The 19,011-nt window shown below is 35.5% G+C and overlaps 1 protein-coding gene across 12 annotated transcripts in view; it reads right to left on the minus strand.

The window, feature by feature from the left end:
* ERC2 (ELKS/RAB6-interacting/CAST family member 2) overlaps nt 1-19,011 on the minus strand; it is a 490,267-nt gene that overhangs the window by 51,983 nt on the left and 419,273 nt on the right. For 9 of the 12 annotated variants that reach the window (XR_009726824.1, XR_009726822.1, XR_009726820.1 and 6 more), the window contains one exon: nt 8,233-8,423. The exons of 2 other annotated variants lie outside the window; for them this stretch is intronic. The gene's annotated coding sequence lies outside the window, so the exon portion shown is untranslated. Of the gene's footprint in view, nt 1-8,232; nt 8,424-19,011 lie in introns of those variants that run through there. One more of the 12 variants, XM_061362416.1, reaches the window with a different exon arrangement.

The raw sequence follows: 19,011 nt of genomic DNA on the forward strand, positions 1-19,011 counted from the left end.
AGTTGTTAAAAAAATACTATATTAACACTATATTAAAAAAATATATCTTCATTATCAGAGAATCATAGAATAGTTAGGGTTGGAAAGGACCTTAAGATCATCAAGTTCCAACCCCCCTGCCATGGGCAGGGACACCTCACATTAAACCATGCCACCCGAGGCTCTGTCCAACCTGGACTTGAACACTGCCAGGGATGGAGCATTCACAACTTCCCTGGGTGACCCATTCCAGTGCCTCACCACCCTTACAGTAAGGAACTTCTTCCTTATATCCAATCTAAACTTCCCCTGTTTAAGTTTTAACCCATTACCCCTTGTCCTGTCACTACAGTCCCTAGCAAAGAGTCCCTCCCCAGCATCTTTATAGGACCCCTTCAGATACTGGAAGGCTGCTATGAGGTCTCCACGCAGCCTTCTCTTCCCTAGGCTGAACAGCCCCACCTTTCTCAACCTATCTTCATATGGGAGGTGCTCCAGATCCCTGATCATCCTCATGGCCCTCCTCTGGACTTGTTCCAACAGTTCCATGTCCTTTTTATGCTGAGAACACCAGAACTGCACACAATACTCCAAGTGAGGTCTCATGAGAGCAGAGTAGAAGGGCAGGATCACCTCCTTTGACCTCCTGGTCATGCTTCTTTTGATGCAGCCCAGGACACAGTTGGGTTTCTGGGCTGCAAGCGCACACTGCTGGCTCATGTTCATTTTATGATCAACCAGCACCCCCAAGTCCTTCTCCACAGGGCTGCACTGAATCTCTTCTCTGCCCAGCCTGTAGCTGTGCCTGGGATTGCTCTGACCCAGGTGTAGGACCTTGCACTTGGCATGGTTAAACTTCATGAGGTTGGCATCAGCCCATCTCACAAGCATGTCAAGGTCCCTCTGGATGGCATTCCTTCCCTCCAGCGTATCAACCAAACCACACAGCTTGGTGACATCGGCAAACTTGCGGAGGGCGCACTCAATCCCACTGTCCATGTCAGCGACAAAGGCGTTGAACAAGACTGGTCCCAACACTGATCCCTGAGGGACACCACTCGTTACTGGTCTCCAGCTGGACACTGAGCCAATTACAGAGGGCAAATCTTACATATCCTAATATTTCTTTTAGAAATCAGTAAGGCTTTTGCCACTGATTTCCATGAACACAGGTTTAACATTAAAAAGTCAACAATAGCCACTGACTCTTGAAAATACTGTTCTACCCTCTTGTTCGAACAAGAAGGGGGATTAAGCCTTTTTATGTTCTCTCACATCTCCTTTTTCTATTTGATAGAAAAAAATAATCAACCAACCAAAGAAAAAGCCACACAAAACAAAAACAAGAAGCAGTAGTAAACTTAGTGAAAGCAGCCTTTGCCACTGGTCCAGTTCAGGTACTTGGTCTATACATAGAAATCAATTAAAATAAAGGGTATATTTTTGTCTCTCCTTTAAAATCAATTCTGTGACCTCATCAGATTCAATAAAGGAGATTCATATTGATCAGTTAATGATGTCTCTGTAGTGCATTGTAAAATATTATCTACTTTCCATTTCTATTTTGAGGTTTGGTCTGATTTGCCTTGTAAACATGAAGTTTTTGTGACTTTGTTTACAAAAGACACCTTTTATAATCAAAGCTTATTTTATATTTCAAAGGTGTATTAGCCACAAAAGGATCCAGACTTTATTGAAGGGGCTGGTCCAAACCATTTGGTACCTACACAAGCTACAATCTGAACCACAGACTCCAAATAAAACAGTTTGTCTTTTTTTCAAGAAAGCCTCAGCAGGACTGTGCCTCTGGATGTAACCTTCAGTATCCCTCAGCATTTCAGACTGTACAATATATATATATGGAAGAAATGTAAGGAATATGCATAGAAGAGTCACAGAGCCATAACACTGTAGAGCACAAATGCCCACTATTCATTACATTCAGTTTACTAAAACTTTATTTTCACAACGCTGTTAATAGTATCTTAAGAATACGATCTAGACCTGCTGCACACCTAGACATGCATTGAACTTCACTCGCATGGATCAAATTAAAACCATGAATTTACATTATGAGGTTGGACTGGCAATGGAGCCAAAATAAAGTACTGTAGGTATGCCATATAATGCCACTTCCAAAAATCAGTTCACTAAAGTGTATCTTCCTGGAGAAAATATCAGTTGCATACTTTTCAATATGCTTCATATTTCTGCATTTTTTTCATCAGTTTGCTATGGAACTATCTTTTGGATTATCCCTGCTTTTAATGTGTTTGGTGTTTGTTTTTAAGTAGAGTCATAAATGTTTTTCCATTTCATGCTATTCCCAGTTAGGAATAAAATGACGGTACTTCCAAGAAAGAAAATTACCAGGGAATCTGTTCTGCATTTGTAGGAAGGAGTGAGGTATTTTGAATGGAGAAGGAGGATTAAATTAGCCCCAGATATAGGGGCTGAATACTAGACATGTGTTTTTGAAGGATCTGCAAACTCTTTTGTATACATGCTTTACAGGTATAATCTAGTGAAAAGTTTGCTGCCCTACAGCAGGCACAAGTCTATCCAATTTTTAGGCAATGCTTTCATATTTTTTTTCCTCTTCCAAAGGGACCACTAGTCTTTGAATATTTTTACCTTCCCCCACAGCCACCAGTTTAGAATGAAAGCATATTCCATGTTTAAGATTCTATATTTACTTAGTTTAAATATTTATGGGTGAGATGTATATACAATATTGAATAAAACAGAAACCAGGTTCATTCCTTAATGAGTGAGAAAGAATAGACTTCATATGGGGCAAAAAGTAGTGTTAAGAACTGCCACTACTTCCGTAAAGTCATCAAACACAAGAAATATGAAGTCTTCTCAACTACTATACAGAATAACAGAACCAAAAGAAAGTGTTATTAGTTTTTCTTCTATATTATCAGATTTTATGAGAAAGGTTAGAATGTTCAAAAATGTGTTTAAATTTATTCAGCTGTTCTCACAGTTTCATGTTTCACTGGGCTGCTACGATGCGTTATGTTCCCATATGACTGGATTAAAGCTATCGAACAGGCTGGTTAAGTTATTAGTCCAGCACCTGAATACTTGTTCAGAACCTTCTTCATCAAGAATTGACAAGCTGTGAAAGTCATATCTTTTTTTTATTTCATTCTTTTTTAACAGGTTATAAATGGTATTTGTCAGATCAATACTTCTAAAGGCTGCTCTTCCTCCAAAGACACTGATAAGCTAAAAATGGTGTTAAACCCAGTTGTAGGGGGACTGGACAGCCCAAGGGAGAGGTAATGGGATACAGAGACTTTAACCTTTAGGTCATCAATTTAAATTCAGCTCAAGTTGATCATGACCAACATTCCCACATGATGAATGTTTGTTAGGCTGTGTAAAGAAATAAGACACAATAAATATTGGTGGACACATTACCAAGGTAACTGATCCCTTCTGGTAATCTCAGAAGAATACCTACACATTGACAGGGCACAAAACAATCCTGATTCATGCAGTGCCATGGAATCCATCACTAACTGCATTTTCCAAAATAAAGTCCCATTCACAATCAAATTACTTACAACAGGTTTTGGAAATTTTTTTTTCAGTAAGTGCACATTTCAACTAGAAACAGTGATCACCACCGCATTTACCATGCCATAGTAAAGTATAACATGCAAAAAAAGAGATAGAAAACTATATTGAAAATGCCATTAAATTCATTGGTGTTATATGCTAAGTACTACTTCTAGGGTAATTTGGTAGAACTGTTGAAAGTATGGATATAGAAAAAAACAGAAAAACCTGAGACAGCTGACAGGACTCACCAGAGGCATGGAAAGACAGACATATATAGAGTCTGAGATTGAGATTTAGCTTAGAGTCCAGATTAATAAATGTTGTCTGGTATGAATATATAAAATAATGATTATTACAGGCATTTTTTCAGAGCCTGAGTGTTATGAATAAAACTAGGCACAAAGTTTCTTTCCTAGCCTTTCTGGAGATTTCAGAAAGGTCTTGTTAGTATTAGGACAAATCCTTTCACAATTTCTACAAAAGCAGAGATACCCAACCTATTATGGACAATAGTCCAATGGTAATGACAGTTGCCTTGGATGCATTAGATATTCAACTGGGTTTAAGTCTCTATTCAACTGGATTCAAAAAAGGAAATTGAGCCAAAGTCACATGTCTTAAAGGATAATGCCCTAACTATTAGTTTCTGGGTATTGTAATGCAGATTTCTGTCAAGCTTTCTTGTTGAGCAGTTTCATTTTCAATAAATTAGTTATTTGCTATTTGAAATTAAAACTTCCTAGATGGTTTTTTTTAACTACCCTTGACACAAGAGTTTTCAGGTTTGATACAGCAATAATTTCTATCATAAACTGCTAACTTGAAAAATTCCCTAGCAACTTCAACATTTCCAAGAGCAAATGCAAATACTTTTCAGACATCTGTAAACAGTCTTTTTTTTCCTTTGTGGCAATGCTAAAGAGGGGACAGTGAGATCAGGCCATGCAATCTTTTCCTCTTCAAGGTATCAAGTGATTAAAGGCTGGTGAATCATTGCTGCTAATCATCCATCAACAAACCTCCCTTTAAAATAAAAATAACAAAATAGGCAATAAAATTAAACCATTTCTGATCTAAAATTGATGAAGTGAAAACACAACAGCATATTACACTGATTCAAATCAACTAAAATCATATAATATAGTTTATCCATAATTATACAAAATTCATTTTTTAAGATCTCTATTTACCTCCAAAGTTTACCACTCTATTAACTATTAGCATTTGAAATTTTTCTCCTTTGTAGAAATGTTTCCATTTCATTGCTCTCCTACTCAGCTTTCCAAGTTTTCTTTAAGCTCTCTCTATCCTTCTCTGTCATTATAACAGTGGGGTTTTTTTTAGCTATTTATCCCAAATTTGTAATACTCATATCTAAATACCTCCTTTAACATACTAATCAAATCAACACTGTGCTAAGTAGTCCCCTACAGTAGTAGGTCCCCATGCACATAAAATCATTAACATGGTGTTGACTTAGAATCCATATTAATTTCTGTTCACTGTGAAAGGGGAGATAGCATTAAACTGTGCACAGGGTAGCCCTTCTAAAGACAGACTATGAGAAAGTGAAAATTTTGTATGTGGAAACATAAATGCTGCCAAATGAACTGTACATAAATCTACCCAGTCAATAACCAGGATATGGACTGAATCCTTCCTATTTCAGCTGACCGCTATCCTACTATATAAAAAGCTCCACTGCGATGCAAATAGATACTAGTGAGGCACAAAAAACCTCTTTAAAAGCAACAGCCTGTCTTGAATATAAGTTTCTCTTCCGACCTCCAACACCCCCAATTTTCCATACAATAAAGCAGCACTAGTTCACATTTGGCTATCAAACTAGGTGATACATCTACTACCAGAAAAGTAATGTGTAATGAATCATTTTATTCCTCTAGTGTTTTAAACAGGTAGAATCAATAATAAAAGAACTGCCAGGGAAATCTACAGTTCTAATTTTATACAGCCTACGACTTTTCAAACTAAAAATAATTCAAAGATGTCATTTTCAAAACTAGCATTTCTATTAAAAAGAAAACCAGATTCATCCTAATTGATCTTAGACATTGACTTACCAGAATAATTCCACTAAGGCAGATAAATGCACGAATAAGGATCCACATTGTGGGACTTAATAAAAACATACATATTGAAAAAATTAAAATGATAGCCTAGGAATTTTGATATCCATTTGCTTCATAACTGTAATGCAGTCAATTTAGTTGATTATTCCCGCGTTGCGATCTAATACACACTGCTCTACACAACTGAAAAGCTTTAACACATTTAAAGTGATCTCACTTTTTACATTCAAAATGCACTGTGTTTGTCTACAGTTCACAGCTGTCAATGCACTTTTGAACCACAAATTCTTCTCATCATCTTGTTTAATTATAACACGCTTTTAAAAAGTTAACTTTAAAACTGTTTGAAAAGCAGGTTCATAAAATCCCTCAGTTCTACATTCAAAGGAGTTATTAAATTAAACTAATCACAGGCCTAAAAATATGGAATTCAAAATGTGACATGAGGAGAATTTAGGCACCTTCAGCCAAAATGGTGACCCTCAAGGTCCCTATCTCATCCTGGAGACGTTTATCCTCTGAAGACAATACACTTTTCAATAAAATAGGCAAGACAGAGGAGCTGCATCTCTGTACACAGTGGGATTTTACCTACCTGGCTGGAACTGAACATCTCACTGCACAGCTTATGCCTAAGCCTGACTGGGATCTAGACATGAAGCCCACCCCTGCATAGATGATCTGAGGAGTTTGATCCAACAGGTCTTCTCAAAGCCAGCCTAAGGCAGCCTAATAAACACCAACCAGGAGGGTTTCCTATAAAATTCTTCAGGTGCTATTTCTTTCTAAAATGGTACATGAGCAGCAGTCACCCCTAGCCTAGCAGCAGGAGTACTCATCCCAGAAGCAAAACCCCCAGGTCCAAATCTGTTGAAGACTCAAAGCAATGTCTTTTAGCAGAATGTTCTAATCAATGGGCCACAGGCTGTGCTAAATGCTGGGATGAGGATAGGGATATGTAAAAGCTCTCCTGTTGAAGCTGTATCAATGTACAGAAAATAATTCGAGATTTATTGGGCCAGAGAAAGAACACAAGAGGGAGCAAGAGTCTGTAGCCTAGTGATCCGGACACTTGGCTGGGAAAAGGAGTCTTGGGTTCCTGGCCTTTGCTCCATAGGAGGTTCATGCAATTTATCTAACAGTCTTTCCATAATGTAAGTCCTAGCTTGACTCTTGCTATGCTTCCCTTCTTCGTCCAAGTCTATAAATAACGTTTTGTGCAACCACATTTATCAATTTGAATTTTGCATACATCAACATGTCTTTTTTATATTTTTAATGTTAAATTTTAGACAGGGAACATCAATAAAACTGGAATGTGTTAAAACCCTAAAGTTCATTTCAAATTAATTTTGCTTATAAGTGCATAAAATACAACAACTTACTTGACAGCAGGTTAAAACCAGTATTAAAATGCAAACACATTTATTTTCCTGTGTAAATAAATGCTTTGAGTTACTAAATCAGAATTCATTTTTTAATCTCATCTTTTTAAGGATGTGGTAAGATTTTTAAGAAGCTTTAACAACAGTAACAGTCTTCTAATATCTTAATTCTTCTCAGTTTCAGTTTCTGATTTTCACTTCATAGTATTTTCATTTGCTGGATCTCATTCCCTAGCACAACAGTGCAATATCATGAAGGTGACTGTTTAAATCCAAGCAAGGTTACCCTGAAATTCCCACTTCAACAATTTCATGGACATATTTCTGTTTTTGCTAAACATTCTTTATATAATAGCTTCATTTTGGGCCTAAGTCTAAATAACAGGATCCCTTTAAATAATATTCCATGCCTTAGAACATATTACAAAACCTGTTATATCAAGGCAAGTTATGCAACAGCTCTCTATGGTTTTAGCGTATTTACTCTGTCACGCCACATGTGAGACTGCAGCCTCCACAACAAAACCTTTACACACTGAAGTCATTATCTCTGTGAAGTCTGCAACTGGCATTTAAAACTTATTGATGGCCTGGGTATTGGTGGCTCAGTAGGCAGCACTCTTGCCGGAGGCCTAGAAGGTCAGAGGTTCACATTCTGCTCAAAGAACAAGTTGGACATATTCCAGGATTGTGTGTGGGCTGTGCTAGACTCCTAAAGGGGCAGTCCTTAGGACAGTAAGTGAAACCTTTTCTGTTCTGTGGATATCAAAGTCCTCTTGGAAATGGAAGAGTAAGAAGCAAGTTTAACTTGCCTGAAGCAAGTGAATGAAAATTAGTGTATTTGCTGGGAATTTAGTTGCATGTGCTAAATACGTAATGATACAACTACAGCACACTGAACAGCTTTAAGCAAGCCATTTTGGTCTTTGTGGTCAGCACATGTGCAAGAAACAGGACCAATCTGCCAAGCATGCTCAGTATTAACTAACTTCCTACATACCAGAATGACTTTGGATTCAATTTCACTGCATGGAACTATGAAAAATGTGCGTGTAGTTTGGTAAGTGAGAAGTGTAAATAAAAATGGTTTAACGCTGGTAAAACTTCAGAGCATACTATAAACTTACTGAAAAAATCTTCAGCTAAATATCCAACTCAATGCTAGCAACATATACAGAGAATAATATAAACAGAGATTCAACCTGCTCTGGTGTTAAACTTTGACACTTGAATATCCCAGATGTCTCCCTCCTCCTCTTCTTCTTTATAGACAGGTAAAGATGGATCTCTTGAAGGAACTGGGGATCACACTCTAGGCAAAGGTTGGACAGGTGATCAATGTACAGCATGAGATTTTGCCGTGGCTATGTGCCTCCAACAGTGACTGGATCATCTGGTTCAGAAAAACAATTCAAAATTGTAATTTTTCTAAAGAACTTATTTAGGGAAAAGTTAGCAAAAGGGAGAACAAATAATTTTTAAAACACGGAATATATAACAGAACTTCTTCCCATAATTATATAGTTAATTTCAAAAATTCATTTATTTCTTATTTAACGTTTAGTTCATAAACTGTTTAATTCCTTAGCATTTAGTCATTAAAGCATTGTAACCCATTTCCCATTGGCAGAATGTGTTCAATAGATACTGATGAGATATCAAGTTATTCTCATAAGTTTCAATTTCATTTTTTTGTCTCTAACACAACCATACAAAGTGCTTTGGAGCAAGCCACTATTTATTAGTCAGATGGGCTTCTATCCTGTAGTGCACTTCAGGGAAATACCCAGAGAGCTTAATGTTTCTCAACGAAGATTCATCTTCAAACACTCCCTTCATTGTCAATAGGCTGAAAGAGCATTTTCTAAAGGACCATTCAGAGAACCTAAAATGAGACTTTTTCTTCTAGCATTTAGGTAAACCACCTTTTATCTACCATCACAGAAAAACAAATAATGCCCTCCTTCTCAGAAATATCCATTAGTATAATGGACCTTTAGGTTTAGGTTTGGTGAAATCAACCTGTACTTAAGCAACAGTATTTACACATCGTAAGAGAGATCATGAATTAAAAGCATCATGACATCCTTAAGCTATCACCCACTTAATGTGTAAGCAATGAGTTTCTTAAACAAAACAAGTTAATGATGTTATTATTTCCAGTTTAGAAACAGAGGAACTCATAACAAAATCCCAGTGCAAATGTGAAAGGAATTATGAGTCCATTTTGTCCCTAAAACATGAAAAGAAGCTATTTCAAGGAATGAAGGATGTCCTCTTAACCTGTGACAACAAATTTGTTTGGTTTTTACTCTTCTCAATAAGAAAGCAATTACATTTTTTTTTTCCAATAAAAATATCCTTGTCCATATATAAACACTCCTGGTAATCATGTAATTACCTTACCCAATCAGATTAAATTGCTGTCAGTTGAGTTCCCACTGTTGATTAACTTTTGTGTACTCTAAACCTAAATGAACTCTTTCGTAAAGTCACTTAGTCATTTACAAAGGTGTCTCTATGATTCCAAAAAATATAACAGCAATATATTATTTGCTGTAATCATCAAATATCCAAGGTCAAGGATAGATCTCAGTGGACCTTGTTTTTTTAAAACCCAGAGAAACACAGAATTAAACTGTGTTGCTTATTTTTGTGTTTCTTGCCATGACTTCTAAATGTAATAGTAACCTTTGACCTCCACACATTAAACGCCATAATTATGTAATTAAAACTAATTATGCAATTTAACATACATATTTTTGTCCTACAACAAGCAGGTCAATTACCTCACTCATTGACCTTGGAAGCTTTCACAGTTCAAACAAAACAATGAGGCTTTCAATTAATTTTGAAGTACAGAGAAGGAGCAGCAGAACCACAAGTCTTTAAGTTGATATTGCCTTGACAAATTGTTTACAAATCTCTTTATTTTGTATTATATGAACTATATTCTTTCATAGAAACTTCTAAATGTCTGCCTGTCTTACATGTTTCTATCATTAGAAATAACACATTTGTGAACAAATCATTTATACGCACTATTTGCCAAATGCAAGCAAGGAGGCCATATAATACTTTTTTCTTTGTCCCACTTTCTTTTCTTCAGTATGATTTCCTTTGCTTCCTTCTATACTTCTCTACCTCTCTTCCTGTTTCACCTTCATTTTCTGAAGTCTTTTTTCTTCATTATCTTCTCTGTTCCATTCCTAGCTGTAAAACCTGATAGCAATTTATGTATTATCAAAATGCTGTAGCCATTGTCTTTTCCAGTTTCCACTTGCATCCCTAACCTCATCCATGAGATGATGATTCTCATCAGGTCTTGGTGCCAGTGGTTTCTGATGATATTCCAGCACACTGAGGGAACTCTGGCCTGCAGAAAGCTACAGCTAAAACAAACGGTACATGCTCTAAAAACCATTCTAACTTTTCCAGTGTGGGAAGTTTGGTACAAGTGACAGACACTTTGTGCAATTATTGAAATATGCTTCACCTGGATAATGTCTTTATTCTCTTTCTTCATTTCAGTAAACTATATATACTGCACTGAAAAGTATTAAAAACGTGCAACAGAAACTCATGCAATATAACAATGCATCCAAGGAACTTCTTTCTTTTCATAGAGTGAAATTAGCATCATAATTCAGCCACATTTTTATTTTTCAGTAAACTAAATCCCATTCACTAAAGAACAATCCTTAAACCAATTATAAGCCTAGGAGCTTTACATTAGAAAGGACGACAGTCTGCTACCCTGTGTTTTCAACTGCTATCTTAGCCGCAAATAGTTCCACTGAAGGTAACAGACTTAGCTGTGAAGTAAAGTAACAGACAATGTATATATAAGTATATCAAGCAAGCTTTGTTTTTTCAAAACCTTGTTTTATGTGAGGATCAGAAAATAGCTAGTGTCAGAATACATATGCAAATCTTTGCTGACTTGTTGAAAGTAAGGCAACAACATCTACAGCACACTTCCTGGTTTGATGTCATTTCTAACACCATTTTCGGAGTCCTTTTGGTTCTCTGCTTTCATTAGGCCTAACTTCCATAAACGAGCTCAAATAGATATCAGTAAACCTTTGACATAATGGAAACAAAGAGCACTGAACTCTGAATGAGGAGTTACACTGGGAAAGAAACAATTTAAGATGGTAGCAGGCCTTATTGCAATAATAAACCTCAAATAACTGGATATGATTTATATAACATAGAGCAATATATTGAAATAGTGCCCCAAACTTCTGGACATTTAAAGGAAACAATATAGTGCCTGTGTATAAATTCTATCTGAGAAAGAGGAGGAGATTCCTTATACTCTCATTTAACAAAAACGTTCCTTCTGTTTTAAATGGAACATTACAATTCTAATTCAGTTCATAGAGCATCCCAAACAGAGCAGCAAAAGAATCTGTGAAGGAGTCCAAATATGGTGCTATTGAAACAGAGTGGATTAGAGGAATTGGGATAGAATCCTACAAGTGGCTAAGTAGCAGCAGGAGATCAGCTTCACAAACAGCAGGATGCTGTTCTTTCCAGACGTGAGTGACATAATACAGGCATAACAATCAAGATTTTAGCTGATAAATGTATGCATTAGGAAAAGGCCTTGCTGTAGAACTTTCATACTCAACAAACGTTTAGGTAAATTCTGTAGACCTAATTTACACTGGAGAATATTTTGTCTTATATGAACATGTCATGTTAACTGTGTAGAATAGAATCATTTATAACATAAAGACTGTAATTTTGGAAGAGCCTAAAGGCAGAAAGCACAAAAGTATCTGCTTAACAATTCAGTAAATGGATAACGCCAAAAACTTTTGTAGTGTAACACAGCTTCAATTCTGTCCTGAGAAATTCAATCTATGTTAGGTTAAATAGACATAAAAATATTAGCTCCAAATATACAGGATATCTAGAATGAGCAAGTAACAGAATCTATGTAACCTTATTAATTATCTATAAATTGCATGCTACAGCAGCAGTGTTAGAGAAGTTTTAAGGTTCTGAAGGCACCTGTAAGGGACATATTGAGTATCAAAACAAGATGCACTTACTGAAAAAAAAGGACCAATAAATTCTATTAATTTTTAATTTGATGGAATTTTATAAAGTCACAATTTCATTCTAAATATCTATTTTCCACTCACACTATTTTAAAAAATTTTTTTAAAAAGGCTAACTTTTCAGTTACTTTCCATCTTATGCTCTGAGTAACCAGAATAAAATGTATTCAATAGCTTTTTTGCAAACAGTATCTTGGCATTTAATAGCCTGTGATGGACACCCCAATCGCATGAATTCATCAAATCCCTTTTTGAACCAGTAAAACTTTGGCAACTCACAGCATCATGTAGCAAGAAATTCCACAGAATTTAAGTTTATAGGTAGAAACATCCATCCCCCACCCTCCCCAAGTTTTGTTTTGTTTTTTAAGCTCCCCAGCTGCTACTTTTATTTGATACTCAGATTAATCATAATATGAGGGTTAGTAAGTAGCTGTTTTGAATTCACTTCTTCATAAGGAATGGCTTTATATTTTCTAGAAACTCACAGGCATTTGGTTAAACCTTATTTGTTTTCCAGTTATCAACTGTTCAGTTTTCATTCAGAAATCAATTTAAGAGGCAGTTGTGCCTTTGAGGACCTAAACTAGAGTGATTAAGGCAGGACAGAGAAAAAGCCAACCACAAGCTCAAATGCACACAGTTCCCCTGCCAGGGCTTGGGCAACCACATAAGAACATGACATTTGCAGAAGGACACGTGAAGACCGTATTCCCTAAGACCTTTCTCATCACATGACCAGAAGTTCATCTATTATCTGATCAAAAAACAGGCATCTCATATCACATAATTGAGAGAGGGAACATGACAGATGATGTCTGTATTGTCTGTCTATGGATTATGACACAAGTTGTCCGTGATGTTCATGTGTACAACTTCTGGAGAACTTTCATAAACATGTATGATCAGGAATTTGAAATGATATACAGACAGCCGTAGTATACAGCTCTAGCCGCCTGCTAGCTGAGAAACAACTAGATAATGCTGACTTTCTGTTACCTGCAGCATACTGCAGTTATTGAAATATGTAGTCATCTTGTTCTCATCACCACAGGGAGTGTGACTTATTTACATGTACTGCATGTATTGCACATTTATAGCACGTTTGGTACAGAGCAGAGCAGCTCTGCAAAAGCTGATTAGGACATGCTGAACTAAAAATTGGATACTTAGTGAGTATCTGCGTTTTGGCTTTTCCCCAAATGTCTCCCCCCTCCCCAAAGTGAGAGAGGACAGCTGGAGGAGACTAACTTTCTGTACACAAGAGGTATTTTTGAAGGTATTACTTGCATGTTATTACATTTACATAAAGGATCTTTATTCTTGCCCATATATAGTAAATTGCACTCCAGTATGTGAATGTTGTATAGCCATTTCTCCCCCCAACACAAAATAGAATTATCCTCACTGTCATTCAAGCTTTTTTTTCCCCCCATTACAAAGAACTGATGCAAATCTATTTTTGTTTGGTCTGCTTTATGCTGACAGCAATTAATTCCAAAGCCTACAGCACAAAGACATATAAGTATCACATATGTTTTTAATCTATAAGCAGGTTATCCAATTATTTTAGGTAAACTTTATGATCACAACCATTCTTACCAACTCTGATATGATAGGTTATTTTCTTCTTAATGGCTTAAGACTCATATGCACTGCTATGGGGAATATATTCTTGGACATTCCTCATGTTTTGCCTCCTGATCATGAAGTAACAATATAGTCAACGAGCACATTTTGTTTACACTTATTAGTAAAGATGCATTAAAAGCATGCTGGGAAATAATATTCCATGCCTTAGGATTCAAACAAGTTCTCCTTATAAAGAGAGCTTGTGCAAATCACAAAGCTGACAAATTTCATGGATTAGTTATGGTGAAAATATCAGATTTCATGGTTTAAAACAGATTAATAAGAAAATCATATTAGAATCCTGAGTAGCCAAATTCTGCATGTTGTTGAAGAATGAAACGAAAAATAGTGATAGTTCCAGAGTCCTTTCACTTATTTACATTTGCACTGAGTCACATATAGAGTGTAAATCTTTTTCATCAACCATCTGCCTTGTAAAACCTCTGAAATCTGTATTTAACTACATTAGGCAAGATACACTAGAACCAGAACATCATGCATTTATAGAGATGATAGTGCATTCAAGCTATTTCAAAGCATTTTTTTAATCAAATCATCCTAACGAGAAAATACTTTGTCACCTGATAGAAAAACTTTAGAAGAAATAGACTTTGAAATGCAAGCTGCCGTTTACACTATTATTTATATTTGTTGAACTTACTTGAAAATTAGGGAATCTCCTAAAGAAGTTCCACATTAACAGAAATATTTTGTGTATTCTGGTAAAAACATAAAATTCATAGCAATGAAAAACAACATTTGGAGTTAAGAGAAACTATCAGTTTTCATGTAAAACTTCATGGCTTTTAAGTGAGGATGATGACGTAATTTAAAGTGAGGCCTTATTTTAAAAAGAGGTTACATATAACCATGTGATTTAAAGGGACCTGTTGACTATATAACTATTTGGCTTGATGCCTACATCTCTTCTACTTACTTGTATAGACCACTTGTCATCTGTATGTATGAAGACAGCCAATTTGTCAGACATTTGCTCTAATTCTTTTTCTTTGTCTTCTTTACAATATCCTTCATATACTTCCTGGTCATCAATATCATATATCTGACTGGAGGATGGAAATCCATTTGTGTCTCGGTCTTATTTTCTTTGCATGAAATCCTCCTGGGTCTTATAGGATGTACTTAATAAGAACCACATTATTCTGCTAAAGGAAGTCCTTGAGCAGACTTTGAGAAGCAGTATGGCAAATTAGTTTCAGAACGTGGAAGGTCAGGTTGGAAACAAAAAGCTGCAGTTATCTGCAGTATTTTCTGCAGTTCAAAAAGTAAGAAAAAGAGCTCTAACTTTCAGGAAAGGATTTGTTTGATGTTTTTCCTTTAGAAAACTGAAGTAATTTATCCACAAACAATAATGTGTTAGACATTAGCTGAAACTAATTAAAATTAGCTTTTAGCTAGATTCACATTTTTAACATATGATCAATCACACTTCTCTTCCAAGTGTATTTAAACACTTCTGCTTCCATAAACTTAGAATGGTATTTGCAACAAACTCTCTACCATTCAAATATTTAAATTTGGAAGTGTGTTTGAGTTTGAACATAAATAGCCCTTTAGATGGTTGGAAATGCCAGGTTTATAGCTATCCTTTCAACCTTAATTCTGCCCCCTGGTGTCTATAAATTATGGTTATTCCTGACTAATGATCACACGTTATTTTTCACTTTAGGATCTCACTGTCATTCTGTTCCCAGGCTAAATGTTTCTTACAGACTGAAGTTGCCTTTCAATACTACCAAAGTTTGAAAAATTCTGCCTTTGTTAAGCATATCCCTGAAACTATGTTATTATTTATTTCCTGGGCTTCTCTGTGATGCTCACCACCATATCTGGATATCTCTAGAACACTAACAAACCGCTTTCTGTATCTTTGTGATACGAAAAGAGTATTATTATCTGAGTGGAAAAAGATGGTGCACAGACACTGGGCACAGTTTCAAAAGTCTTTGTTTGCTGCAGATGTCTTGGTCGTTTGTGCTAATGCATTAGGTTTACTCGTGTAAAGTTCATTGTTTTTTATAGTCCTTTTCATTTTTCAAACAGTTGTATAGATTTTAACATGACATCGCTATAAAATACAATTTCACGTTTTATTTTCCTCATTTTGCAGATATTAAAATGTGACTTTTGCCTAGGCCACACTGAAAACCATTAGAAACTAAAACTCAGAACCACTGAGTTTGCTCCTGAGGACCAGGTAGTTTTACAACCTTAATGGCAGTGTTTTCATTGCTCTGAGGTACTGTGAATGCTCTATATAGCTGTGACAGATCATGACTGAAATACACAAGTTCACACAATACCTGTATTTTGGTCTACACAATTTTTAGCACGTAAGAAATATGTAGCAAGAGAACAGATAGGGCTGACTTGCCCAATAACATTATTGTCTGATTCTCCCACAGTCACTGTCCCTTTTAATATGGAACTCAAGTATGTTAGTTTAATATAATAAATAGCAAGCATGTCACAGCAGTAAGGTGCTACAGAAAAGGTAGTAAATGGCTGTAGAACTGAAAAGCACTGTAACACGCACCAAAAAGGGCACTAAAATAAAAACTATATAAGCTGCTTTGAATCTGGAACTTCCTAACTTCCAGAATTTTGATTTAAACTATAATGTCCATTTAATGAAAGCATTTGGTTGACTTGCAATGTATATTTATTGTATTAAGAGACAAAAATTACAGACAACTTCAATGATGGCTCATCAGCATCAGAAGCAAAGTTTGAGCTCTTAACATTGAGAGCTGAAGTACAGATATACACCACCTAAAAAAATAAGCCTGTGGTTATTGGTGATCACTTCCAATTATAATGTTGTGCACTGAAAGAAAGTGCTGCTAGCTTATATACCTGAGAAAATGAAAGCATTTTAGTTTGCTTTGTTTATTAAGACACACTGAAGCATAAATCCATCATTCTGAACAAAACCTGAGAACCCTCTCCAGAGTGGCCACATAAACTAAAAAACTGTGAAAGTATGCATTTTATTCTTTAAACCTACCGGCTTTTCCTCCCATTTTGAAATGGATCTGATCCAAGACTCAGCTGGACTTATAAGGAGCTGTTTACTTTATTTCACAGTTAGGTGACTTACAACTTGGAGGAGTCTGAACAGTGCATACGACAGATTAAAAATACCGTATCTACTCTGTTTTACCATCTGGTTTTCAATCACACAGATCTCAATAGATTTCTCATTATCTTTTCTACCATCAGTAAATTAGAATCAACTACAAAATTTAATTACATAAATGTTTTTGTAGAAGCACTGAATGCATCATTAAGACCCAATAATAGTCTCAGTCAAGTCTATCAAAACCCTCCCATTTTCTTTGGCAAGAGCAGATTAAAACTGAAATGCTACAAAAATTCCAATTTACTCTCCAGTAGTGAGTCTGTGGGGGTTTTGTCTGTATTTCGTTCTCCTCAGTGATGAAAAATCATTCTAATCAGGTTTTGGTTATTAACATTTTGGGGTGCAAGGCTTGCAAAAAATATGTTTGATTTTCTATTGATATTGAAATGAGAACAAACCCCACAATATTTCCTTTACAATTACTAAAAAAAAAAACAATAAAATTTTTTTACTGAATTTGCTGAAAACTTTTCTATAATACTCTGTCCTGCACTTTCTCATACACTGAAAGAAATAAGTAATCCATGTTCGTAAAGTGTTTTAATGACCTCAGACGAAAACTACAGAAATGCAAAGCAAGTATAATTGTTGTTATTATGATGAAAATGTCTAGTTCTACTCACTATGTTCATTGCCTTAAGTAACACAGTGGGTAGCCTGTTATTACTAGAGGAATAAACTTTTTCATCAAACACTCTTTATAAAAATATTTCCCTGGAAATGTAACACAGCATGTAGCAAGACTACTACAATTTTCCATCAACTATGAGTATATGCAGCATAGGCACTGTATTTAGATAATTTTACTTGAGCTTTTTGGCAATAGTTCCTCTCAAGGAAACCTACATTAACCTGAAATTTAGAGTCTGTTATCCCCAGGCCAGCTTCATTGGAATTTTTAATATGGCACTGTCTATTCAACAGTTGTGTGTAAAATGCCAATAAATTGGCCAGAAAAGAGCTGAAGGGCTAATTGCCTTTTAACTCCACTGTGATGATAAAGTCACGTAGAAAGAAAGGAAAAACTCCCACTGCTTTAACAAGTTTATCTGACTGCTGCTTTAACATTCTCTGTCTGCATGCACTTTAGTGAATTCACCAATAAAAGGATAAAAGCATTCAAAATCCTATACCCTCAATAACTAAGAAAGTCCAGATTCAAAACGTCTGCTCTGCTCAAATCAGACCATTAGGTCAGTGAGCCTTTTGCATGGCAATTGGTTTCAACTATACAGTATATACCAGGAAAAAGTTTTCCTTTTGAAGCAAAAGATTATAAATCCTGAGGAAACTGGAGTGACAGAAGAAAGGATACCATTTTGAAATAATAATAAAAAGCAGAAACTGCTTCTCACAGATGAAATGGTGAAATAGTGCCAATCACATCGGTTCTGAAATTCCCTTTGACTTTGATAGGTCAAGGATTTAACTACAAAATATAATATAATATAGGAAAATATAGCATCATTTATTTTTTAATCCTTGATAAATATATAATTTCAGTTTTCAATTATTCTCTGGTCCTTCAACTATATTTTATATTGTTCTCTTCTATATTTCCTTCTTCAAAAATAGTTTTATGACTATTATTTTCTTTTTGACCCCTTATGAATGAGATTTTCATTTTCAAAACCCTAAATCTGGTTTTCTGAACTTTTGCACAGTTCTGAGTTAATTTCTTAGTAACTAATAATTAAAAGTAGGCATCAAATAATGTCACTTATGGAATCAATCTTTATAGATAAAAGGCATACTTTCATTTGCTAGAGTGATAACTCTTCTTGACATACCTGATTCCACAAAATTAGATGATTATTAAAAGATATTTCACAGAGTAACTGAAAGGAAGAAACTAGCGGTCACAATTTTTTTGCTAGATCTGTAATTTCTCTTTGACCAGAGAAGGAACAAAATCAGCTGATACTGAATTGACCTGTTCCACTTATTAAAATAAAAGCAGCAGTAAAGGCATTGTGTTTGCCAGCTGCAAACCACCAAGTGTTGCTTTTCTATTAAAAATATCTCTTCCATGTTTTTCTTATTGTAACCTGGACAGAGTACAAAATCTGAAATCCAAAGGAATTTCTATAGAAAAGAATACTGTTAACACCAAA

Source organism: Neopsephotus bourkii, unplaced genomic scaffold (genome assembly GCF_033783945.1).
Source record: "Neopsephotus bourkii isolate Nb327-2 ecotype Australia unplaced genomic scaffold, CSIRO-AGI_Nbou_v1 NB_1120, whole genome shotgun sequence".
In the NCBI taxonomy this organism is placed as follows: Eukaryota; Metazoa; Chordata; class Aves; order Psittaciformes; family Psittacidae; genus Neopsephotus; species Neopsephotus bourkii.